This window comes from Erpetoichthys calabaricus, chromosome 5 (genome assembly GCF_900747795.2).
Source record: "Erpetoichthys calabaricus chromosome 5, fErpCal1.3, whole genome shotgun sequence".
NCBI lineage: Eukaryota > Metazoa > Chordata > Cladistia > Polypteriformes > Polypteridae > Erpetoichthys > Erpetoichthys calabaricus.
Genome location: NC_041398.2, coordinates 245,964,228 through 245,991,904, shown reverse-complemented (window position 1 = coordinate 245,991,904; position 27,677 = coordinate 245,964,228).

Here is a 27,677-nt window from a genome sequence, read left to right as displayed (position 1 = left end):
AGTAAATCGCCAAGGCACAGCCTGACTGTCACTGCCAAGGTCAGTAAACCTCTCGACACGGTCGACACTCTCTACGCAGACAGACACACTGCTGATGGCCGTGCACAAGAGGTCATTAAAGGCCTGGATCTTTGTTTTTTTATCAGGACCCTCGAGAGCCCCGATCAGAGCCTCCATTGACTATACGAAGATCACAGCATCGTCAGCAAAGTTCAGATCAGTGAATCTCTCTTCACCAATTGATGCCCCCCAGCCGGCGGATCTCCAACTTTGCCCAACACCCAGTCCATGTAATTGAACAGAATAGGAGCAGAACACACCACTGACAAACCTCACTTCTCACTATTAAAGACGTGTGTGTTTGTGCATGGTGCAGCCTGCTCTAGTCATACTCAACCACAGCCACTAGATGGCGCATGCATTCACTTTTACATTTTTTCGGCACTTCCATGCGCCTCACTTCTCAATATGAAAGACGCGTGTGCAGCAAATGACGCCGTCGTGCTAATGACACAGATGAAGGGACACAACGTCGTAAGGAAGGAAATGCCGCGGCTCAACAACGTGCAAGTGAAACACCTCAGCAATGGAGGACAAGGCTTGAAGTTTTCACTAAAGACGTTGTCTATCTTGAGGGATTTTCTCCAAGGCAAAGATTATTGGGCCTCATATGCCAGTGGTATGGCTAAGATACAGTCATTTGAAAAAGATTGGGAACCCCACTTAGCCTACAAAATAATTAACTCTCCTTTCAACAAAAAAGATAACAGTGGTATGTCTTTCATTTCCTATGAACATCTGAGTACTGCTGTGTTTTCCGAACAAAAATTTTTAGTGAAGCAGTATTTAGTTGTATGAAATTAAATCAAATGTGAAAAACTGGCTGTGCAAAAATGTGGGTCCCCTTGTCATTGTGCTGATTTGAATGCCTGTCACTGCTCAATGCTGATTACTTGTAACACCAAATTGGTTGGATGAGCTCGTTAAGCCTTAAACTTCATAGACCGGTGTGTCCCATCATGTGATATAAAGGTATTTAAGGTGGTCAATTCCAAGTTGTGCTTCCTTCCCTTTGACTCTCCTCTGAAGAGTGACAGCATGGGATCCTCAAAGCAACTTTCCAAAGATCTGAAAACAAAGATTGTTGAGTCTCCTGGTTTAGGTGAAGGCTACAAAAAGACATCTCAGAGGTTTAAACTGTCAGTTTCAACTGTAAGGAATGGAATCAGGAAATGGAAGGCCACAGGCACAGTTGCTGTTAAACCCAGCAGGTCTGGCAGGCCAAGAAAAATACAGGAGCGGCATTTGAGCAGGATTGTGAGAATGGTGACAGACAACCCACAGATCACCTCCAAAGACCTGCAAGAACATCTGGCTGCAGATGGTGTATCTGTACATCGTTCTACAATTCAATTTGCACAAAGAACATCTGTATGGCAGGGTGATGAGCAAGAAGCCCTTTCTGCACTCGCGCCACAAACAGAGTCGCTTGTTGTGTGCCATTGCTCATTTAGACAAGCCAGATTCATTTGGGAACAAAGTGCTTTGGACTGATGAGACAAAAATTGAGTTATTTGGTCAGAACAAAAAGCGCTTTGCATGGCGGAAGAAGAACACCGCATTCCAAGAAAAACATCTGCTACCTACTGTCACATTTGGTGGAGGTTCCATCATGCTGTGGGGCTGTGTGGTTAGTTCAGGGACTGGGGCCCTTGTTAAAGTCGAGGGTCAGATGAATTCAACCCAATATCAACAAATTCTTCAGGATAATGTTCAAGCACCGGTCACAAAGTTGAAGTTACTCAGGGGTCGGATATTCCAACAAGACAATGACCCAAAACACAGTTGGAAATCTACAAAGGCATTCATGCAGAGGGAGAAGTACAATGTCCTGGAATGGCCGTCACAGTCCCCTGACTTGAATATCATCAAAAATCTATGGGATGATTTGAAGCAGGCCGTCCATCAAATTGAACTGAACTGGAGAGATTTTGTATGAAGAATGGTGAACAAGACCTCCATCCAGAATCAGACACTCATCAGAGGCTACAGGAGGACAGCGTCTAGAGGCCAAAAGGAGGCTCAACTAAGTATTGATGTCATATCTCTGTTGGGGTGCCCACATTTATGCACCTGTCTAATTTTGTTGTGATGCATATTGCATATTTTCTGTTAATCCACTAAACTTCATGTCACTGCTGAAATCCTACTGTGTCCATAAGGCATGTCAGATATTAAAAGGAAGTTGCTACTTTGAAAGCTCAGTCAATGAGAAATAAAAATCCAAAGAATTAAGAGGGGTTCCCAAACCTTTTCATATGACTGTATGGCATCACAGTCAGAGTCTTCTTACGAAAGCCAGTGGGGCAGGTGGGTCCACTTCCTCTGCACTGGTCATTATTAAGAGTTTAGCTGACGCCTCTCCAGGTTCACCAATATAGTTAAACTGCCAAGGAGTTTTTTGGGTTGTTATTTTGTCCCGACGACCACATGCAGATAATTTGTAATATTCTGACATTTCCCTTTTTTAGTTTTTTGCTAGCCCAAATGTTAAACCTCTGGCAGTTTATTACTCACCTTTTCACCATTTAAGGTCATTCATTGCATTTCAACTGATTAAATTGAAAAAACTGAAGTGTTCTAAAACGTTTGACTGGTAGAGTATCGAGAACTCCTATTAACAACATAGAGAAGTTAACAGCAACTAAAGCACGAAGGTGAAACAAAACAACATGATAATATTTTCAAGGTGTAGTTGTAGCAGTGCTCCTTAAAATGTCCTACATCCCCTGGCAGCCCTGGCGGTATAATGCTATTGGACAACTTAAGAGGATGCAGGGGCTGCTGGGAAGAAGATTGAGCAAGTAGGACCTTTAAAAAAGGAACCTAAAAGACGTCGATGGGGATCACGATTATCCGTATTTTTGTTACTACATCTGATCACACAGTTGGATTACAACTCGGCCATTTTGGATTACAGTTTCTGTCAGGATGTGCAGCATGTGCTGCCCTGTCCCTTCATGACTGTGTGAGTTCGTACTGGCTGGATACATCTTTGTCTGAGGAAGCTCTCCCAATCACCTCAAATGCTCATTGGGAACCTGGTAGGACAAAACTTTACATTCATTGCTTCCAGAAAGATGTTCACTGGGTTTTTCCTTCACCCATCTATTATCCTCTGCAATGAAATGAAATGGTCTCCTTGGAATGGGAGACCAATGTAGGGTCCCTCATAAAAAAAGGGCATAACAGCAAGTACTGGCTGGTGTCATAAAAACAACAAAAAGACATTAAAAAGGTTTGGGGCAGCTACCCATATAATGTATCCTGGCTGCAAAAAGTTATTCTCAAGGTTTGAGAGACATTTACAAGACTGAGTCCAAAACCAAACTGACGAAATAAAGCCAAAATTGAGGCTTTAAAGGCCAGTGTTGGAAGTGATGTCATCAGAGGCGGAATCGGAAGTGACATCATCAGAGGTGGGACCAGAAGTGACGTCATCAGAGGTGGGGACTGGAAGTGATATCATCCGAGGCCCCAGAACCAGAAGTGACGTCATCAGAGCTGCACCAGAACCCTGTGGGATTTCCTGAGACTGGTCTGTATGGGATTGAGAGAGACAGCTAGTGCACCCCGGCACCCCCTGGTCGGACGTGGAATTGTCATTATTCAAGCCCTTTGGTTGACTCCTACTTGCACATGTGTGACACTGGATACGTCTTTGTCCGAGGGAGCGCTCCCAATCACTCATCAGAGCCTCCATTGACTCCACGAAGATAACAGCATCGTCAACAAAGTCAAGATCAGTGAATCTCTCTTGAACAACAGATGCCCCCCAGCTGCTGGATTACAGATACTGGCTGGTGTCATAAGAATGACAAAAAGACATTAAAAAGGTTTGGGGCAGCCACCCGTATGATGTATCCTGGCTGCAAAAAGGTATTCTCAAGGTTTGAGAAACGTTTACAAGACAGAGCCCAAAACCGAACTGACGAAATAAAGACAAAATGGCGGCTTTAAAGGCCAGTGTAGGAAGTGACGTCATCAGAGGCGGGATAGGAAGTGACGCCATCAGAGGCGGGGCCGGAAGTGACATCATCCGGGGCCCTGGAACCAGAAGTGACGTCATCAGAGCCGTGCCAGAACCCTGTGGGATTTCCCGAGAATGGTCTGTAAGGGATCAAGACAGACAGTTAGTGCACCCCGCCACCCCTTGGTCGGACGTGGAATTGTCATTATTCAAGCCCTTTGGTTGACTCCTACTCGCACGTGTGTGACACTAGATACGTCTTGGTTGGAAGGAGCACTCTCAATCACCGATCAGAGCCTCCATTGACTCCGCGAAGATCACAGCATTGTCACCAAAGTCATTCACTAACAGATGACCCCCAGCCACTGGACCCCACGACCCTGCACAACACCCAGACCATGCAAGCACTGAACAGAGTAGGAGCAAAAACACACTGCTGACAGACCCCCGAATGAACTGGGAAAAACGCAGAGCACTCTGCACAGCACTCACAGTACCAGTGTACAGGCCCACCATGATATCCACCAACTTTGAGGGGATCCCGTGAAGTCTCAGGATGTCCCACTTGATCGACTGAGTCAAACGCTTTATGAAAATCAACAAAGGCTGACAAGAAACTCTGCCGATATTCACATCTTGTACTATACAAAAAACTTTTAGGGGGTTATTAGGGGAAGCCTACACAGACTCGAGGAGAACATGCAAAGTCCACTCAGACAGAGGATTCTACACCAACGTCAAGAACCGCCTGTTTATCATAATGCAATTTATTAGGAATAAATTGCAATAATTTATTTGAGGCAGTGCTGCCCAGTTTTATGTTACAGCAAATGAATAAAATGAGTTCTTTTTTCCTCTTTGTGAGACCTGAAGGGGTTACAAAAGATAATTAGCTTTAATTTCCTTGTAAATTCATTGCAAAACAGGAATATCGCGGCACATCCTGCCATCAGCCCAGTCCCCCAAGAGCTTATATTTTGCAAATAAAACATATTCCATGTGTAATGGAAGCCAAGTGAAACTCCAGATATAAAAAGCAGCCTGTATTTTGGTGTTATTTCGTTTCCTCAGGTAGTAAGCAACTGGGCAAGCGTCCATCCACGCGTTCCAGAAACAATAATAAACAATGGGGGCTGCTTTCCTAGGGGACGAGGACTTCGAAAAATGAAGGTAAATCTGGAAAATATATCCAAACATAAATATCATCATTATTCTTGTCGGACAGCATGAAGTCCCTTGTTCTTGGCTTCAAGTGGAATTTATTTGTAATGTCAGAGTGCGCTCCAAGTGTGACACATTTATATACTTTAAAAGGAGCCCAGGCTGAAGAGTTTGTTTTGGGCTTCATCACAAGCAGGTTTTGTGGTTTTCGCCATGATGGTGGCAGGCTATTCGATGCTAATTAGTCACACTGAGTCAGCCGGCTACGGTTTTTTTGGCTTCTTTATGAACTTCTTGTTGATGTCTAACAAATGTGATGAAATGAGGTACTATCTTTGAAGGAAATTAGTCACAGATTAGGCCGTGCCGACGCGATCGCGCCGGGATGAAGGGCAGGTCTGCCTCAAGGCTGAGTCGGCTGAGGGCTAGGGAGTCTGATTTGGGATTATTTTAGCACATACTGTCAAGTAAATCTGTATATTTTTCTTTGCCACGGGTCATTTAACAGCCATATGTTTAAACAGCTGTAATGAACTAACACTCGGCATTAAGACCGGGTTTGAACGTAGCCTTACTTTTATTACACACACACAAAAAAAAAAAATGTCAAAGCTAGTATTTTTCTGAGGCCGGTGCCGGGAGGGGGAAACAGAAAAGTCATTCAGTGAGACAATGGCAAGACCCTTAAAAATAAACACGGGGCCCGGTCCAGCGAGAAATGTCCTACAATAAGGTGTTCAGTGCCGCCGTCCAGCAGATCCTGCGACCGGTCGCTCTTTGTGCGGAATATGTAGGTTTACTTTGGGTTATGGCACAGTTACCATTGAGGGTGATACGATTGTAACATCTTGTATAAATTTGTATATATATTATAGTGTATATTAGACATATATATATATATATACAGTATATATATATATTCATTGCATTTGTAGTCTGTGTCACAATCTGATTGTATGGGTGGTTACCTACCAGGTAACGCTTGTGGTTGGTCAGCAAGTCTGCTAACATCTGCCACGGTGCCCTCAGTTGTGAGAAGCAGATCATAGAATGGTTGAAATAGTTTACTGTCAAATAATGCAAAGAGTACGCGACACGTGTTTCGCCCTAATTCTGGGCTCACCAGGCGTACACACTTATTGCACTCCCTTATGGGAATCGAACCTCGGCGCTAGAGGCGAAGACCCTAACGCTGCGCCACGGCGTGTGGTTCGTTTATTTGACAGTATGTAGATCGGGGTAATTACATTCATTGCATTCGTAGTCTGTGTCACAATCTTCTCACAACTGATGGCACCGTGGCGGATGTTAGCAGACTTGCTGGCCAACCACAAGCGTTACCTGGTAGGTAACCACCCATACAATCAGATTTGGCCTGCCGGTACCTATTAGCTGCCTCCAGAGTCCCACAGGACAAAAAAGTCCTGTAGGACTCCTTCTTCAGCTTGATGGCATCCCTCACCGCCGGTGTCCACCAACGGGTTCGGGGATTGCCACCACGACAGGCACTGACCACCTTACGGCCACAGCTCCGGTCAGCCGCCTCAACAATAGAGGCATGGAACATGGCCCATTCGGACTCAATGTCCCCCACCTCCCTCGGGACATGGTCGAAGTTCTGCCGGAGGTGGGAGTTGAAGGAGGTGGGAGTTCTGACAGGGGACTCTGCCAGACGTTCCCAGCAGACCCTCACAACACGTTTGGGCCTACCAGGCCTGACCGGCATCCTCTCCCACCAACGAAGCCAACGAAGCAGCTGTGCTACCCACTGTGCTACCCTGCCACCCTATTATTGATGTTATTATTATTATTATATTTATTGTTATTATTGTTGCTGTTATTATTATTACTGTTGTTGATATTATTATTGTTATTATTATTATTATGGTGGTTGTTATTATTATTGTTAATATTATTATTATTGTTGCATTTATGATTATTATTATTGTTGTTGTTGTGGTTGTTATTATTGTTATTATTATTGATGTTATTATTATTATTGTTGTTGTTGTTGTGGTTGCTATTATTATTATTGTTGTTGTTGTGGTTGTTATTATTGTTGTTGTGGTTGCTATTATTATTATTGTTGTTGTTGTTGTGGTTGCTATTATTATTATTGTTGTTGTTGTGGTTGTTATTATTGTTATTATTATTGATGTTATTATTATTGTTGTTGTTGTTGTTGTGGTTGCTATTATTATTATTGTTGTTGTTGTGGTTGTTATTATTGTTATTATTATTGATGTTATTATTATTATTGTTGTTGTTGTTGTGGTTGTTATTATTTTTGATGTTATTATTATTATTGTTGTTGTTGTTATTATTACTGTTGCTGTTATTATAATTATTATTATTGTTTTTGTTGATATTACTATTGTTATTATTATTGTCGTTGTTATTATTATTGTTATTATAATTATTATTATTGTTGTTGTTGATATTATTATTGTTATTATTATGGTGGTTGTTATTATTATTGTTATAATTATTATTATTGTTGTTGTTGCTATTAAATGTAAATTATTACATGTAGGAAGTAAACTTGTTAGGTTTGAATACACATCAGTCTTCACTCAATGACCCATAATGACAACGTGAAAACTGTTAACCAGAAAGGTCTTCAAATTTATTGAAAGTCAACATCTGTTATTTTCGTTTGATTGTATTTTTTTCTTGGGTTTTCCTAAGGCTTGAAAATTCTTCTTGCTCTTGTTTTGGGAGCTTTAAAGATTAATTTTGAAGTCAGAATTTTATTTAGAGCTTCCGTTTTGGAAGTCAGTTCATGTTTATTGTCTTTTCTGATGCCATTTTGGTTTGACTGGTTGCCGCCATTGTGTCGTCTGTTTCTATGAGGATTCTCCCATAAAGCACTGAGGCTGAACTGGTTGTGATGTCATCGGTGCACCAATATAAAGTTTCCCCCAAAACAGTCACATCTATCTGGGATTGGACCAGATCTGTCATGGTCACGGCTGAATTGTGGGATCTTATAGCCTTTTCCTGTAGTGGAAGCCATTTTGCGTACTGTTGTTAGGGTCGCAACCTGCGTTTCTAGGGGTGTGGTCTCCGGAGTCATAACCTTGAGTTCATCAGCAGATAGAATCAAAGGTCAGCGATCTGTGGATAAATCCTTAGGAATCCTTAGAGTATTCTCTTTGTGATTGATTTTTATGTCTTGCCTAGTTTTTGACTTCTTGCCTGAATTTTAACTGTGATTTTTGCCTCTCATCTGGGTTTGGGTCACTTTGCTTTATTTTACTTGTTTTGCTTTTCCTTTTGCACACAAAAAAATCGTTATTTATTTCCTTCTGAATCAGGGTCAGACTTGGCTACTCACTTTCCTTGTTATTTTGATTACTGGTCACTGAAACTGGCTCTGCCTGTGGACTCCGATTTTTGGTTTACGACTTGGCTCTGATGCTCTCCCTTTGGAACTTTTGGTTTTGACCCTCGCCTCGCCCTAACTCTGTTCATTCTCCTGTGTTTCCCTTTCTTGCAGTCAGTACACATATGAGTATTTAGACCACTAATTCACAGTTAGCCCATTGGCAGCTTTGAATCTTCTCGGGTACAATTTTTTATAAGCTTTGCCCACCTGGATTTGGGTAGTGTCAGGTCTTCAGGTCCTTATCAGGTAAACCTGACAAACCCCAGGTGCTTGATAGAGGGACCACAGCCGGTGGGACAGTAAGAAAGGCAGGCACAGAGGTACAATTTGACAAAAAGGTGCCATTTATTATGCAACTAGCAAAATACCTGCACTTCGCGGTGGAGAAGTAGTGTGTTAAAGAAGTTATGAAAAAGAGAAGGAAACTTTTTAAAATAACGTAACATGATTGTCAATGTAATTGTCGTAGGCTTCTTTTAGTATTGAGAGTAAATGTATTGATTATAAAGAGTTTAATTTATAATTGTAAATGTTGTGTATGAGAAATGTAAGGATCTCTTTGTAAACGACATTTGCAGTTCTGCCCTCGTGCTGTTAAATGACCAAGCTGTCTGCTGAGCTCACTCTTGAGCATGCAATGCACAGTTGGCCATGTGAGAAGCAATTTTGTGTCAAGTCAATGGTGATCTTTTTGAGAGTCTGGCCCTGTGACTTATTTATTGTCATAGCGAAGCAGACCCTTACTGGAAATTGGAGGCGTTTGAATTAGAATGAGAGGTCAGAGGGTATGAGAGGGATGCGAGGAATAAATCCAGTATCCCCTGAGCCAGTTCCAGTGAAGACCATTGCCTCAATGAGGTTCTTGTGCAGATATCTGATCTGAAGCCTGGTGCTGTTACAAAGTTTTGGTGGTTGTAAGTTTCGTAGTAACCTTCGAAAGGTTAGTCATGTCACACATAAAGACTAATCCCCCTGCCTCCTCTTTGTAAAATATGTTCTGTAGTGAAGGGAGAGGCACCCCAATAATGTTCTCTGCTGTCTTCACTATCCTTTGTGGTCGGATATGTTGCAGTTGCCATACCAGACAGTGATGCAGCTGGTCAGAACACTCTCAATGGTGCCTCTGTAGAACATGGGGAGGATGGAAGGGGGGAAGACTTGCTCGCTTCAGCCGTCTCAGGAAGTGTAGTCTCTGCTGGGCTTTCTTGATTAGTGATGAGGTGTTATGCGTCCACGTAAGTTCCTCAGTTAGGTGCACACCGAGGAACTTGGTCCTCCTAACAGTCTCCACATCTAAACCATTGATGCTGAGTGGGATGTGTGCAGGATGTGATTTTCTGAAGTCCACAATTATCTCTTTTGTCTTGTCGACATTGTAAGATAGATTGTTGTCTTCACACCATGCAGACAGCCGTTCCACCTCATTTCTGTAGGCTGCTTCATCATCCCTGTTTATCAGTCCCAGCACCGTCGTATCATCCGCAAACTTGATGATGTGGTTGGTGTTGTGCGTGGCTGTGCAGTCGTGAAGAGCAGTGGATTAAGCACACAGCCCTGCGGTGCTCCAGTGCTCAGTGTGATGTTGCTGGAAGTGTTGCAGTCCATCCGAACTGATTGGGGCCTCTCTGTCAAGAAGTCCAGGATCCAATTGCAGAGGGTGGTGTTCAGGACCAACCTGCTCAGTTTTACAACCAGCTTTGGAGGGATGATTGTGTTGAAGGCAGAGCTAAAGTCTATGAATGGCATCCTGACAGATGTGTCTTTGTTATCCAGATGTGTCAGGGAGGGGTGAAGGGCAGAGCATATGGCATCCTCAGTTGACCTGTTTGAGCGGTACGCAAAGTGAAGAGGGCCAAGGGAGGCAGGGAGATTAGTCTTTATGTGTGACATGACTAACCTTTCGAAGCACTTCATTATGATTGGCGTGAGTGCAACTGGTCGGTAGTCATTCAGGCATGTCACTGAAAACTTCTTCGGCACTGGTATGATGGTGGTCGACTTGAAGCATGCTGGGACTGACGACTGGCTCAGAGATGTGTTGAAGATGTCTGTGAGGACACCAGCCAGTTGACTGGCACATTCTTTGAGCACACGAGCAGGTATGTTGTCAGGTCCTGCAGCCTTGCATGGATTGACTCTGGATAGAGTCCTCTTCACGTCATTTATGGAGAAACAGAGTGACTGGTCAGTGGAAGGAGGTGTTGCTTTTCTCGCAGGCTCTCTGGCTTTATTGTCGCAGTTCAAGTAAGCCCTCATGTTTATTCTTAAGGTAAGAATGTTGGTCTTAGGTCATAGGTATGAAGACTTCAGACATGCTTGAACTTCGTCGGCGCGTGTGGACAACTGGTAAGGTCTGCTGGAAGTCTCCAGCCAGCAAGACTATCAAGCCTCCCATCATTTTTGTCGTGTTTCTGATGTCTTGTAGGGTTCCGTGTGACCCGACAAATGCGCGATGGACAAATGCGCCCCAACAAATGAGCACCCGACAAATGCGCGACGACAAAACCGGGAACTGATTTTCGACAGATGCGCGCCGACAAAATCGCGAAAATCAAAATCTCTGTATCAACAAGCTGTGGAAAGCCTATTGACTGTGCTGACCCACTAATATGTAGCCAGGTATCATGTAATATATAGCAAAATGTTTTATTTCTCATATCTCATAATACTGACATCTAAATTAAGTTTTACAAACCATATTTAAGTAGAACTGTTTATGCTTTTATACTACTACTTTTTTTTTTCAGAATTCACTGTCTTTAATCTTCTTTATTTATTTATCTGGTTTGTGCAATGCTATATACTGTATACGCTGCCGTTCTTTATTATATTCTGTAAGTGCCTTGAGCATGGGAAAGGCGCTATATAAATAAAATTTATTATTATTATTATTACTAATTAACGCGCATTTGTCGGCGCGTTTTTGTCGATGCGATTTTGACGTCGCGATTTTGTCAGCGCGCATTTGTCTATCACGCGTTTGTCGGTGAACCGGGTTCCGTCTAAAGCCTCAACACCTGCTCTGTGCACCATAGTGCATTCATCCCATACAATGAGCTTCCACATGGGGGAATCAGTATTTTTAATTTAATTTTAGTTTTATTTATTTATAAAGCACTTTAAAACAACCTCAAGGCTGACCAAACTGCTGTACAAAGAAAAACAACACATAAACACATAAGAACTGAAGAGATTCTTAATAGAAAGTATAAAAAGTATACAAATAGCCAACATATTATACAGGGTTAAAAGCCAGAGAGTAAAAATGTATTTTTAAATAGGATTTAAAGGCAGCTAGCGAAGGAGCCTGCAAATCGTTCCAGAGTTTTGGGGCTGCAACTGAAAAAGCTCGATCACCTCGGAGTTTGCATCGTGCCTTGGGAACGCGTAAAAGCATCTGGTCTGATGACCTGAGGGAGCGAGACGGTACATAAGGGTGCAGCAGTTCCGACAAATAAAGAGGGGCACACCCATTAAGAGATTTAAAAACAAATACAAGTATCTTAAAATGGATTCGAAAACGAATTGGAAGCCAGTGGAGGGAAGCCAGAATCGGGGTAACATGCTCATGCTTTCTTGTGCCAGTTACAAATCGAGCAGCAGCGTTTTGCACCAGCTGTAGGCGAGCCATGGAGGCCTGGCTAATTCCAAAAAGAAGCGCATTGCAGTAATCTAGACGAGAGGTTATAAAAGCATGCATCACTGTTTCAAGGTTGCGCTTAGACAACACAGGCTTGATTTTTGACAGTCGCCTCAACTGGAAAAAGCAAGATTTTACCACTGCATTCACATGGCTATCTCTATATATAATCTTCATTTGGATCTTGATATTTGTTTGTCTGCGAATGAATTAGAAGAAGAAACACTAGATGGCAGTAGAGAGACAGCTAAAACATAGGCATTGCATTAAGAATCTCCTCCAGGCTTATACTACTGAAGACTGTAGTACTCCAGTCACACCTCAAAACACAGACATTCAAACTAAACAAATTGTTGTGCTTTAAATTAACTAATCTCTATATATAATCTTCATTTGGATCTTGATCTTTGTTTGTCCGTGAATTCCACGCATGTGTAGACCACCTTCCAGTTTAGTACGTTGTTGTTACTCATGGATGTCAACAATGTGCCGGAATAACGAAAGGGGAGGTGGACAGTGTTACACTGGTTAGCTCCTGAGGCCTGGTTAGAGAATGAGATTGCCGAAGATAAAAGGTACGTGCCTACGTAACATATGAATGAAAGAAAGACAGTGGGTAAAATGAATGACAACGTAACAGCACATTCCGGAAATTATTATTGTTACGTTGTAGCCGGCAAGTGCTGCACGTCTCACAGTTGTACCCTGGCTTGCTCACATGTCAGTGAAGTGATCCCTATTTATGCTTTAAAGAGCCTGGATACCTATGTGCCCCCCTTTTATAACCATTGCTCCGTGTATATTGCCTTACTCTTTGGATTGCCACAAAGCAACCTGCGAGATTGGAGAAAGGTTGAGAAGAGATCGTGAGAGGAAACAACAGTGTCGTGAAAACGAGACGGACTGTGAACGGAGAGAAGCAGAAATGCTCCTACACCACCACATAATTACTATTCGGACGGTGATTCTGAGTAGGCCGTTCCTATCGAATCAATGTCCAAGGGTTTTGTTTTGTAATTTGTTTCCCTTATAAAAAATCATATTGCTGTGCGACGAAAGGCCCAGTTCACGACTGGCAGCCGCGTTTAAACAGGGAGCCCTTCAGACAACTTTAACACGCGCGACAAAGTTGGCCACACATGGCTAGTCAAGTTTTAAAGTGGAATCCATTTTTACACCTAAATTTATGATCATGGATTTCTCAGATTGAGCCACAGTGGAAAGGTTGATGCAGGGGGTCCCACTGGTGCTATTGGGCCTAAATAGCATGACTTCTGTTTTGTTCTCATTAAAATTTAGAAAATTTAATGCCATCCAACTCCTTATGTCAATAAGGCAATCAAGCAGGGGCTGGAGAGAACATGGACCTTGGCGCTTCAGAGGGAAATACACCTGACAGTCATCTGCATAAAGATGAAAGGAAATATATGTTTCCGAAAAATAGCGCCGAGAGGCGGCAGGTACAAGGAGAGAACAGAAGAGGGCCCAGGATGGAGCCCTGTGGTACCCCCCCAGGGGAGGGCAACAGAGGTGGAAGTAAAAAAAAAAAGTATGGGTGAGGTTTAGATGTAGCCTGAAAGAACAGTGAGCAGTCCTTCCACTGGGGCATGGAAACCACTGGGTACGGGTCAGTGAAATTGTGATCGACGGTCATCACCGGAATAGACATGTTATTCGGGGTAAACTTGCACCCGTTGAGAAAAAATGTACGAAGAAAAGGAGAGAAGCAGTGGAGCAGGGAATGAAAAGCAGAAGTCAGCACCAGGAAGAGATACGTAAGCAAGTAAGGAAGCCCAACAATGTCAGCCTTGAAGCGGTGGAGTCAAAGAAAAGGCAGGAGTCACCAGAAGGAAGACGTGAAGCAAGGCCAACAATAACCAGCTTGAAGCGGTGGAGTAAAGAAGAAGGGAGCAGTGAGCACGGCGAACAGCTGAGGAAAGTAAGGAAGTGAGTGAGGAGACACATGATGTTGTTAATGTATATAAGGCAGGCATGGACAGGAAGGGAGACCAGGGGTGGCCCTTGTGCGTCTCTGCCGTGAAATAAATCGTCTGTTAACGGAAATAAGGAATAAAACCAACAAAAGGAGAGGTCAGTTCAGAAAGTTCCTTACGGCATAATGGTGAGAACCGCCAAAAAGAAGACGTTATTTTGGAAAGTTCGTTACAGGGCACAGCGCGAAATGAAACATACTTGATGTTTGTAAGTACAGTGTAAAGGATGAGCAGGGGGAATTTGGGCTTCCTACGTATATTGGAAGTCGCAGAAATAGTGAGGAGTGGTTTCCCCTATCTATATATACTGTACAGTTTACGAGGTACAACTGTTTCCCCCCCCTTGGGTGTTGCAATAGGACATGAAACATACCTAACTGGGCGGCATGGTGGTGCTGCTGCCTCGCAGTAAGGAGACGTGGGTCACACACAACTTCTCACTGGAGATCAGGACACGTCTTGGGATGTCACACATGTAATTATTTCATATCAAGCATTCAGAGAGAGGATGGCCAACACACCTACCTGTGAGTCTACAAGGAAATGAACAGATCGACAGCATCATTATGTCATTTAAATTCCTTGAAGTGAAGAAGAAGCCAAAGGAAATCCATGAGAGACTGAATATTGTGCATGGAGATGATGAGGCTCCATACTAGGAAGTGAAGTTTTGGGCAAAGCAATTTAAATGGGGAAAGGAATTGACTGAAGATGACCCCAAGTGCACAGGGCATCCAGTGGAGAGCATCTTCAAAGGAACACCTCTTGGATATGGAGACACTTGTGAGGTCCTCTGCTCCCTGTCACCCAAAAAGGTCTGCTGTTGACCAGCATCTGGTGATGCCCAGCTCTACATGGTATTAAATCACAGTCCTGACTCTTTTCATGTGTCGCTATGAGCTGCCCACCTCCATTTGGAATTCGGACTCCCTCAATGGGTTTCAGACGTCTTTGAAGACCCTCCTGTTTGGTGAGATTAGCTGTCAGGTGTTTTCTTCTGATCTCGTCACTTGTGATAATCACTTTTGTCACCTTGCCCTGTGACCCGTGTTCCCAAACAGCTCGCCACCCCCTGGTTTGGCGTGGGAACTACTATTAAGGCTGGCTCCCATTAACATTAACATTAAGTGAGGTTTGCCCGGTTGGCACCCCAACTACTTTTGGGACTCGCTCTACCCTTTCACTTGCCCGCCCCCACCCCTTACAACACACACAAATCCTTTTTGACCTTCCCCAATTTACACATACATATAAAATACAGTTAAGTTGGCAAAAAGCATGGAGTACAAAAAACAAAGGCGCACTGAAAATTAGAAACACGTTTGGGCCTATTTGTCGGCCGTCAGCTCTTCAAGGGGCGACAACCCCTGTGCAAAAAGCGAGCTCTGAACAGGGGGTCCTTGCCCTCTGCAAGCCTGACGGCTGACACATCCCAAATTCTTTATTCAAGCCGTCTTCCAGCAGTTGGCCTTCAGTTTAGGCAGACAGACTAGGAACACTTATTATATATATATATATATATATATATATATATATATATATATATATATATATATATATATATATATATATATATATATATTTTAACATTCTGTAATTATTTACAACTGTTCTTGGCATGGCCTTAGCATCCCTCTCCCACACACATTGTTTATCCTCCAACTGTCCAAATTTTCAAGGTTCAAACTTCGACGTGTCTGATGGGATTTATATTTGTAAGTGGGAGGTTATGAAATAGCTGTCAGCCTTGGCCTGGTGAATTTAGTGGAGTGGACAGCAAAAGTGAGCGGGTGGCATCAGGACACGTCACGGGAATGAGGTGCCAGTGCCGGGGATGAGACCAGAAGATCCTGCAGAATTTCACTTTTCAGTCAGAAGCAGACGGCAGTCGAGTTCAAATTCTTATCAAGGAGAATCATATTATGTTTTAGAGATACAGTGGGTATAAAACAAATCCCCCCACCCTTTGAAAGATTACCATTTTTTTTTTTGCTTTACAGCCTTAAATGTAAACACACAAACTAATATTTCTTCCCAGCTTTACTTACTCAATGCCACCTCTAACATCCAAATGAAAGACATCACAGCTACAGTTCAGAAGAATTATAAAAACTCAAAAACAAGACATAATGAGATTAATAAAGGATCACCCCCCCAATATCAGTGTCATTTTGGTGACCCCCCTTTTCCTTTAATGACAGCCTTGACTCTGTTGATTCTTCTCTATCAGCTTTGCACACCTAGACTGAGCCCCCTCAATATTTGCCCCCCACTCTTCTTTACAGTTTAACTGTTCAAGTTCACTCAAATTGGATGGTGAGCATTGGTGGTCTGCTACCTTCAGATCTTTCCACAGATTTCCACTGTGATTTAGGTCTGGGCTCTGACTGGCCACACCAGGACATTCACTTTTTTCTCCTTAGCCACTGGGTGGTCAATTTTGCTGTGTGCTTTGGGTAATTTGTCATGTTGAACGGTGAACATTCTGCCCATCTTGTGAATTTCCCATCGGGATTAATAAAGTATCTATCTATCTATCTATCTATCTATCTATCTATCTATCTATCTATCTATCTATCTATCTATCTATCTATCTATCTATCTATCTATCTATCTATCTATCTATCTATCTATCTATCTATCTATCTTCAACTTTCTGGCAGAGGGTAGCAGGTTTTCCTCAAGAATTTGACGGGATTTTGCCCCCTCCATTTTTTCCTTCTACCCTAACGAGAGCCCCAGGCCCCCCACAACAGGACGCTGCCCCCTCCATGCTGTACTGTAGGTATGGTGTGTTGTGGATGGTGAGCTGCATTTGGTATTGAGGCCAAATAGTTTGACTTTGGTCTCCTCTGACCGTAAGACCTTTCTCCACTTGGCATCAAAATCTTCAAGGTGCTTTCTGGCAAAGCTCAAATGAGCCTCAATGTGGCCTCTCTTGAGAAGTGTGACCCTCCTGAACAAGCCACCATTGTGGAGCGCTTGTGAAATTGTTGTCAGACACACACCATTAATGACCACTCTTTGCCATAAAATCCTGCAACTCCATCAGAGTGGCCATTGGCCTCTTGGTAGCCTCTCTTACCAGTTTCTTCCTTGCTCTTCCATCCAGTTTGGATCCAGGAGGGTCCTAGTAGTGGCAAACACTTCTTTATGATGGACTTTACTGGGCTCCTTGGGATTGATAAAGCCATTGAGATGTTTTGCCTTATGTCTGTCCACAACTCTATCCCTGAGATCTTTAGAAAGTGGCTTGCTACCCACAGTCAGTTGTTTGCTGTCAGTTGCTCTACCAAGGAAGGGAATGAATGAGCCAGGAAGAGCTTACTAATCCCACTCATTACAACTGATCACAGGTGGAAGGAAACCAGTAACTGCAATGGGAATGGTGGGCACTGACACCTGATTGAGTTTAGGAGGCGGGGGGATTCCTTTATTAATCTCATCATGTCTTGTTTTTGATTTTTTAAAATTCTTCTGAACTGTAGCTGTGATATCTTTCACTTGGATGTTATAGATTGCATTTAGTAATCAGTCAATAGTATTTAGTATTATCCATCCATCCATCCATTATCCAACCCGCTGAATCCGAACAAAGGGTCACGGGGGTCTGCTGGAGCCAATCCCAGCCAACACAGGGCACAAGGCAGGAATCAATCCCGGGCAGGGTGCCAACCCACCGCAGGTATTTAGTATTAAAGTAAAAAGTTATTAATATTTGTGAATTTCCCCTTGGGATTAATAAAGTATCTATCTATCTATCTATCTATCTATCTATCTATCTATCTATCTATCTATCTATCTATCTATCTATCTATCTATCTAGTAAGTAAAGCTGGAAAAAATATTAGTTTGTGTGTTTTCAAAAATGGGAATATTTTGAAGGGGGGGGGGGGGGGGGGTTCTTTTCTATATCCACTGTACATGTAGAAGTATTGGACCTATGAGAGGCATTCAAGAATGAGGCGTGGGCACCAAATACATTCATCTGCTCTGCTGATGCCAGTCTCTCATTCACCCTACCTGACAAATGGGACTCTTGACTTTTGGGAAGCGTTTGATAAGGCGCCACATGAGAGGCTGGGCATCAAACTGAAAGTGGTAGTGGGAGTTCGGGGTGGACACAGGAAGCAGAAGTTGAAGTTGTGAGGGACCTTATCAGAATCGGGTGATGTCCACCAGGGTTCAGTGCTGGGGCCACTGCTATTTTTAATAAACTGCTGAAATGAATGAATGAAAGGACCTCTTTTTAATGAGAGTATAGCATCAGGTCAATGAAACTTGTGGGCTATTGATCTGGTCAGTTCAGTAGCAGAGGGGCTTGTTCATCAGTGCACTAGAGGGGCAACAATGAGAAGAACCCCAAAACAGGAATGAATGGGTTAACAGGTGGAGGGAGCCCACTGACATTTTTCCCTCCTCATCTGTTTTGCCACTCATTTTTCATTTGGCTCAGTGTCAGCGTCACTACTGGTAGCCTGAGGCCATACCTGGACCCTACAGAGCTGGTACAGGCAGTCCAACTTCTCCAGGGTGGCACATCAATACGTGGCATTGCTAGAAGGTTTGCTGTGTCTCCCAGCACAGTCTCAAGGGCATGGAGGAGATTCCAGGAGATAGGCAGGCACCTACTGTAGGAGAGCTGGACTGGGCCCCTCATAGAAGGTCCTTAACCCATCAGCAAGACCCACCGGTATCTGCTGCTTTGGACAAGGAGGAACAGGATGAGCACTGGCAGAGCCTACAAAATGACCTCCAGCAGGCAGGCAGGCCACTGGTGTGAATGTCTCTGAGCAAACAATCAGAAACAGACTTCATGATGGTGGCTTGAGGGTCTGACGTCCTCTAGTGTGCACCGTGGAGCTCGATTGGCATTTCCTACACAATACCAGAATTGGCAGGTCCATCACTAGCGCCCTGTGCTTTTCACAGATGAGAGCACATGTGACAGACGTGAAAGGGTCTGGAGAAGCTGTGGAGAACGTTATGCTGCCTATAACATCGTTCAGCATGAGCAGTTTGGTGTTGGGTCAGTGATGGTCTGTCTGGGTTGGAATATCTATGGAGGGACGCACAGACCTCTACAGGCTAGACAACGCTACCTTGACTGCCATTAGGTATCAGGATGAAATCCTTGGACCCACTGACAGACCCTATGCTGGATCCTCCTGGTGCCCAATAATGTACGGCCTTATGTGGCGAGAGGATGAAGGAAGTGATCCCATTGACTGCCCCCCCACACTCACTCACCTGACCTCAATCCAATAGAACACTTCTGGGTGGGACATTATGTTTTGGTCCATCTGACACCTCAGACTGCCCAGGAGCTCAGTGATGCCCTGGTCCAGATCTGGGAGGAGATCCTCCAGGACACCATCCATCATCTCATTAGGACGCTGTCTGGCCGTGGTGGGGGGGGACATACAAACTACTGAGTATCATTGTGAGTTTCTACAATGAAATTTCGGCACAATGGACTCGCCTGCCTGCCGCCTCATTGTTTCCCTTTGATTTTCGGGGTGTCCCTCTGTCGGTTCATCATTTTCATTTCTATCCTTTTGTTCCTCACACATCACCATATCAGTCCAAGGCAGTAGAGAGAGCCAGTAGGAGTTTTCTCCCCATTGAGATCTGATGGGTTTTCAAAGTGGTCCTTTTTTGAGCAGTTTATATAGAAATGATTTGAATAGAAATCCAGTGGTGCCTTGTACTTCGAACTTAATTCACTTCAAGAGGCCATTTGAACTCCGAATTATTCATAGTCGGAATCAATTTTCCCCATTAGAAATAATGGAAAGTCAATGAATCCATTCCCAGACCCTAAACGACCCTATAACCTTAAACAGCAAATATGCGTTATTTATACAAATAACACCATTACATGTCCAAAATAATACATTAAGACACAAGAACAATAAATAAAAATACGTAAATGCTGTATAATAAAATGAAAATTGCATTTACCTTACCTTAATGAGGAGTAATGATGGTAGAGAGGAAGAGAAAGGTTACTGTTTGGAAGGGTGGGGTCACCTTCCATAAATACGCCACATATCTGCACTTCATGGTAAGTTCCTTGTTCACCTCAATCGTCGATCCTACAACCTTCCTGTTAGGCGTTGTTGCTTCCACACTCTTCTTAGATGCCACGGTTAATATATACGTTTTATATGTTGTCACAATAACAGTCCAAAGACATTGATAAAGGTTTTGGGCAGCTACCCGTATATTGTGCCCAGGCTACAAATGGGTAATTTTGTTGAGATATTTACAGGGTTTGAGTCCAAAACAGAACTGATTTGAGTGTGAGATTATGGTGGCTTAAAAGGCTGGGACAGGAAGTGACATCAGCTGGACCAGAACCAGAAGTGATGTCGTTGGGGGCCGTAAGTGACATCTTTGGGGCTGGAAGTGATGCCATAAATGGTGCCGATGCCAGTAGTGACATCATCAATAACTCCAGTGCCGGAAGTGATGTCATCTGGACCAGAAACTGGAAAGTGATGTCTTCAGGGACTGGAAGTGACATCATCAATGGAGCTGGTACCAGAAGTGCCGTCATCAATAGCGCCGGTGCCAGAAGTGACTTCATCAATGGCGCCCACAGAACGGAAGTGACGTCATCAATAGCGCCAGGCCCAGAATTGACGTCTTTGGGACCAGAAGTGACATCATAAATGGTGCCAGTGCTGGACGTGACATCATCAATAGCACCAGTGCCGAAAGTAACGTCACCTGGACCAGAAACTGGAAGCGATGTCTTCAGGGACAGGAAGTGACATCATCAATGGAGCTGGTACCAGAAGTGCCGTCATCAATAGCGCTGGTGCTGGAAGTGACTTCATCAATGGCGCCCCCAGAACGGAAGTGACGTCATCAATAGCGCCAGGCCCAGAGTTGACGTCTTTGGGACCAGAAGTGACATCATAAATGGTGACAGTGCTGGACGTGACATCATCAATAGCACCAGTGGCGAAAGTAACATCATCTGGACCAGAAACTGAAAGCGATGTCTTCAGGGACCAGAAGTGCTGTCATCAATAGCGCCGGTGCCAGAAGTGACTTCATCAATGGCGCCCCCAGAATGGAAGTGACGTCATCAATAGCGCCAGGCCCAGAGTTGACGTCTTTGGGACCAGAAGTGACATCATAAATGGTGCCAGTGCTGGACGTGACATCATCAATAGCACCAGTGGCGAAAGTAACATCATCTGGACCAGAAACTGGAAGCGATGTCTTCAGGGACCAGAAGTTCCGTCATCAATAGCATCGGTGCCAGAAGTGACTTCATCAATGGCGCCCCCAGAACGGAAGTGACGTCATCAATAGCGCCAGGCCCAGAATTGGTGTCTTTGGGACCAGAAGTGACATCATAAATGGTGCCAGTGCTGGACGTGACATCATCAATAGCACCAGTGCCGAAAGTAACGTCATCTGGACCAGAAACTGTCTTCAGGGACAGGAAGTGACATCATCAATGGAGCTGGGTACCAAAAGTGCCGTCATCAATAGTGCTGGTGCCGGAAGTGCCTTCATCAATGGCGCCCCCAGAACGGAAGTGACATCTTCAATAGTGTCTGTACCGGAAGTGACGTCATCAATGGCACCAGGACCTAGCAGGATTTCCTGTGGATGGTCTGCTGAGGATTGAGAGAGTGAAAGTCAGTGCAGCTCGCCACCCGCTGGTCTGGCATGGTACTGCAATTATTAAGGCCCTTTAGCTGCCTCCCAATCGCACGTGTGTGACAATGTATAACCAAACACACCAGCGCGCTGAAAACATACAAGCGTAATGCAAGAGATGCTTTCACAGCGAGACCGAGAGACAACTTGGGCATACAATAGATGACGTTTATGCTCGTTGCGGAATCGCCATCTGTTGCTGAATTTTTTTCACTGGGTGCACAGTTTGAACTTTGAACCATCGCTCAGATTTCTCTCGAATTTAGTGTTCAAACTCTGGAATGTTCAAAGTTAGAATCGTTCTAAGTATGAGGGACCACAGTATAAATAACAAGATGGGTAAATTTTACAGATGATACCAATCTGGGTTGATTAGCAGATAATTGAGAATCTATTGAATCATCGAAGAGGGACTTGGAGAGCAGACTGGCTTGGGCAGATTTGGTGACAATGAAGTTTAATGTCAGCAAATGTAAAGAATTAAACATAGGAAGTCAAAATGTGATGTCTGAATACACAATGGGAGTCCACCTTATGAGAAGGACTTAGGAGTCATAGTGGACTCGACACTCTCAACTACAAGACAGTGTTCAGAAGCCATTAAGAAAGCTAACAGGTTATATAGCGCCTTGATGTATGGAGTACAAGTCCAAGGAGTTTACGCTGAGTCTGTGTGTAGTTTTGGTCTCCAGGCTACAAAAAGGACATAACAGCATTAGAGAAAGTCCAGAGATGAGCAACTTGGCTGATTCAGGGGCTACAGGGGATTAAAAGAGCTGAGACTTTACAGTTTAAGTAAGAGGAGATGAAGAGGAAACCTGAGTGAAGACTTTAAAATGATGAAGGGAATTAGTCCAGTGGATCAAGAGTGTGACTTTAAAATGAGTTCATCAAGAACACGGGGACACAGTTTGGAAACTTATGAAAGGGAAATTTCTCACAAACATTAGGAAGTTTTTCTTCACACAGAGAACCACAGACACATGGAATAAGTGACCAAGTAGTGTGGTGGGACAGCAGGACTTTAGGGGACTTTCAAAAACTCGACTGGATGTTATTTTTAGAAGAAGAAATGGACAGGACTGGTGAGCTTTGTTGGGCTCAATGGCCTGTTTTTGCCCAGATTGTTCTCATGTATGCCTTACTTTGCTTCATGAAGGGCCATTCCACCGAGACAGCTCTACTTACGTTGTCAATAGTGTTGTGACAGATAGGGGGGGCGCTATCGTCCCCTTGAACCCTTATACAACACGTATGGACACCAGACACCAGACAGTATTTACATTTATGTACACAGGCAGACAATCCAGACGCACGAAACGATCCAGGACAAAATGAAGAAGTACAGGTAACCCAACAGAAGGCAGACAGACAGGAACTTGAAACACAAATTACAAAAACTTTTTTTTTTTTTTTTGCTTTTGGTCACCGGACCCCCTTTATAAAAGCCACGCTGACATCCTTTGACCTTAACAGCCCCAGCACCCTCAGCAGAAGACCAAGCAGAGCCACTGCAGGGACTGCTGGGAGTTGCAGTTTCAAATTCTATTGGCTACTTTCACCATCCCAAGTTTTCTCTACAGCTGCTTCCTGTTCTCTCTACAGTACAATATTGCGAGGTCCATCTTGCAGGTCGCTTGGTCAGCTAAAGGACCCCCTCCATCCTGCCGGCTCTGAACTTAAAGGGGTGGAGACTGGAAGGGGCGGAGTCAGTCGCCCTCACTGGGCATCTTCTCGGTACTGTAAAAGGAAAAGGAGAGGATATGATTAGCCCCAGCGCCCCCCCCCCTTGCCCTGGAGGGGTAGTACACACCTCAGACACGCATGACACGCATGTCATTTTCTAAACCCACTTAAATCAGATCATGGCTGTCATTGGGGCTGGAGCCTATCCCAGCTAGTGTCGGGCACAAGGCAGGAACAAATCATGGGCAGGGCACAATAGCATAAGTTTGATTAATTTAAAAACCTGATTTTGTTAACTCACATGTGGCATAGCAGACACACTGCCCCAGATTAACTCTTTGAGGGCTATTTTCTGAAAAGCACACAATGCACTGGTTTCATACATAAATCAACATAAAATGTCTGTGGCTGCTTTTGGCACCTCTGACAGCAGTGGCTGCACAGGGGCAGCTCGATGGCCAGCAGGAATGCACGGCGGGCCGGCTACCTCTCTGTCTTCTCACAGCAGGTGGGCGATGGTGGCAGTCGCAGTGTGACGCAATATGGTTTGTACCTCTTGTCATCGTAAGTGGTGGTCCGCCTAGGCGAACGCTGCTGTAGGCATATCAGCTACACGAACGTGTTCAGCACCACGGTCAGCTGTGGACCGATAGGCTGATGCTGGTACGTTGATAACCATCTCCAGATCACTTGTATCAAACTCAGAGTCCAAAAAGTCACAATCCGATTCAGCAATAATATGTAAAACGTCCATGGAGTATTTTGCTTTGTACATTTACTTTAGTCTCGCCAGATGTCTATGCCATTTTAGAGGCTGTTTGCTCTTCACTACTCATGCATGAGCAGGGAATCGAGGTCAGATCAACAAAGCAACTTAACTTTCCTTCAACCAAAAAGAGTCGAACTAAAAGTAAGGGCGAGTTTTTCCGCAGTTTACAGCCGATTACCGTCCTCTACCCCTAAATTTTGACAAAAAGTCAACATCAGCCCTGAAAGAGTTAAGCACACTAGAACTGCCATGTGTGATAGACGGCCGACAGGCCGACACATCCAGGCCGCTAGATGGAGTCCTCCCTGCGGCATAGAGGTGCCCCCGGATTCTCGCAGGGCATCATGGGAAATGGAGTTCGACTTCACAACCCTGCTGGGGACCGTGGTGCCAACCGTGTGACGCTGCAGGGAGACGCAGGGATTTTTATTTTCCCTATACCCCGGAAGTACTTCCGGGCTGAAGAAAAATATGAGTCTTCATCTGACCCGGAAGTGCTATTGAATCACATGGACTGAAGGACAGGACCACTTCCGGGTCACGGACTATATAAAGGGCTATGCGAGACCCGGCAAGCGGAGCCGGAGTTGGGAGGTAGTGCGACGGAGCTGCTGGGAGAGGAGGATTGATTGTTTGTATTGTGTGGTGCTTTGTGCACTTCATTTAAGAAATTAAAATATTACTTGGTGCTTTTACTTGGTGTCTTGGACGTTTGTCGGCGGGGTTTGAGGAGTGACAGCGACTTCTAGTGTCACACATGCAAGCAACGTGACATAAAGACAGACTAGAGCAAATGGAAATCGTGTGCAGTCAGATAGCGGGAGCTCTAACCGTGTGCTATTTCTGTCTATTAAGTCCTTGTTGTTGCCTAATCTGGAATTGCGTGCTTTGTCTGAGGGGGGCCTGGACGTGGAGAAAGAGTATAAAGTCTTGGAGGATTGCCTGGCACACCTTTGAAGTCAACGAACAGATTGGAAGACATCACCACCTGTTCCTGAAAATGCTTTCCACATAGACTCACTCCTCCCTTACTTCCGACCATTGGCTTCATTCGTTTTTGTACAGGGTGCGCACAAAGTCCGTATACCCCTATCTTTGGGAGGATTATGAAAGCTAAAGAAAACATCTGTATGGGTCCCTCCATGATCTCTGCATAGCCGAATGCACCGCCAGGTTCTCCTGCTCATGTTCTGCAACATTTGCGGGGTGGCTTTCTGGAACGCTGCACGAACCGCATGTTTCAGTTCGTCGTTCGATGAATAACGGCGCTTCTGCACGTCTTCTTTGATAAACCCCCAGAGTGCATTATCTGGAGTTGTGAGATCAGGGCTTGTTGGAGGCCATGGAAGAGGAGCGGGACTGCTGTTTGATCCTTGTCCGATCCAACGATTCCCAAAAACATCGTTGAGGCGATCATGCACGGTGATTGCGAAATGGGCAGGTGCCCCGTCTTGTTGAAACCAAACACTGTCAAGGACGCCCTGGTTTATCAGTTGTGGGATGAGCCAGCCATTCAGCATTTCCAGATAACTGATTTGGTAAACAGAACCATCAAAAAAATAAGGGCCAAACAAATGCTGTGCTGTCATTCCGGCCCAGATCATCACGTGTGGTGTGTAATGTTCAATTTCTTCAAAGAAATGTGGATTTTGTTTTCCCCAGAAAAACACGTTTTGATTGCGGGAGCTGCGATAAATCGCGCACTCGTCAGAGAACAAAACCCTTTTCTTTCTCAGCATTTGTTGGAAATTGGTGCAGCAACAGATCACAAGCTTCCTGATTTGTGTCACCCATCGCTTCGTCTTGGAACAACCGCCACGTTGTTGCGATTTCTTGAGCGGCAAGCAGGTGGCAGCAGCACCAGACGGGGATGTCGGAAACACACCTCGAAATACGGGAAGACTTGGGCTGATGTCCACAGGAACCAAATTGTCATGGTTATTCCTGTAAATGCTCCTAAAGATAGGAGTATACGGACTTTGTGCGCACCCTGTACTATCTGTGGTGTAAGTGAACATTAAACAAAGTTAAGTTAATTTCTCCCACGTGATTTCTTATCACTATATCACTAGCGAGGGGATATCATTTTTATGTTATATCTCTACAGATTCAGGTTAAGTAACACGACACAATCACAAAAGAACCCATTCCCAGGGAGCGAGCGCCCCCTGCAGGACGCAGGCACCGGTTCATCGTTGGGTGAACGTTCACATCAAGCATACATTAGGGCCAATTCAGAGTCACCGATTCACCTAAACCTGCAAGTCTTTGGACAGTGGGAGGAAACCCAGGCAGACACGGGGAAAACGTGTAACTCCATGAAGGGAGAATCCAAGATACAAACCCTGGGCTCCTTACTGTGAGGCTGCAGTGCGACCATTGTGCCACCATGCCATCCTATTATTATTATTAATACTATTATTACTACCATCCATCCATTATCCAACCTGCTATATCCTAATTACAGGGTCACGGGGGTCTGCTGGAGCCAATCCCAGCCAACACGGGGTACAAGGCAGGAAACAAACCCCAGGCAGGGCGCCAGCCCACCACAGTATTACTAACATCACCTTTATATGTTTACTTCATGTAAGGACACTTATAATGTAAACAGATCCTTGAATTAAATCCTTAAATCCTTATGCTGCCATCTGCTGGCACTGTAAGGTTCTCTTAACTAAAGAGAATTTCAGTGAGGATTGTTTAAAATGAAATATGTCTCAGCACAGTGGCACTGACCAGAAAGCAGGAGAAAGAGCTGGGGGTGGCAGAGATAAAGATGCTAAGATTGGCATTGGGTGTGACGAGGATGGACAGGATTAGAAATGAGGACATTAGAGGGTCAGCTTGGGTTGGACGGTTGGAGATAAAGTCAAGGAGGTGAGATTGCGTTGGTTTGGACATGTTCAGAGGAGAGATGCATGCTGGGTATATATAGAGAAGGGTGCTAAGGATAGAGCTGCCAGGGGAAGAGGAGAAGAAAGGTGAGAGAGGACATGCAGGTGATGGGGGTGGTAGAATATGATGAGGACAAGAAGATATGGAAAGAGATGATCTGCTGTGGTGACTCCTAACGGGAGCAGCTGAGAGAAGAAGATGTTTTATGTCCCGTAACGTAAAAACATAAAAAAATAGATTTAAAGTGTCTTCTGGACATCACGCAGAGTATTCCCATAGGAATGAAAAATCCAAAAAGAGTTCTCCATAACACCTTTTTGGTTTCACCTAGACAGCAATAAAAACAGAAAGAAATAAAATGGAGAGGGCGGCACGGTGGCGCAGTGGGTAGCGCTGCTGCCGTCGCAGTTGGGAGATCTGGGGACCTG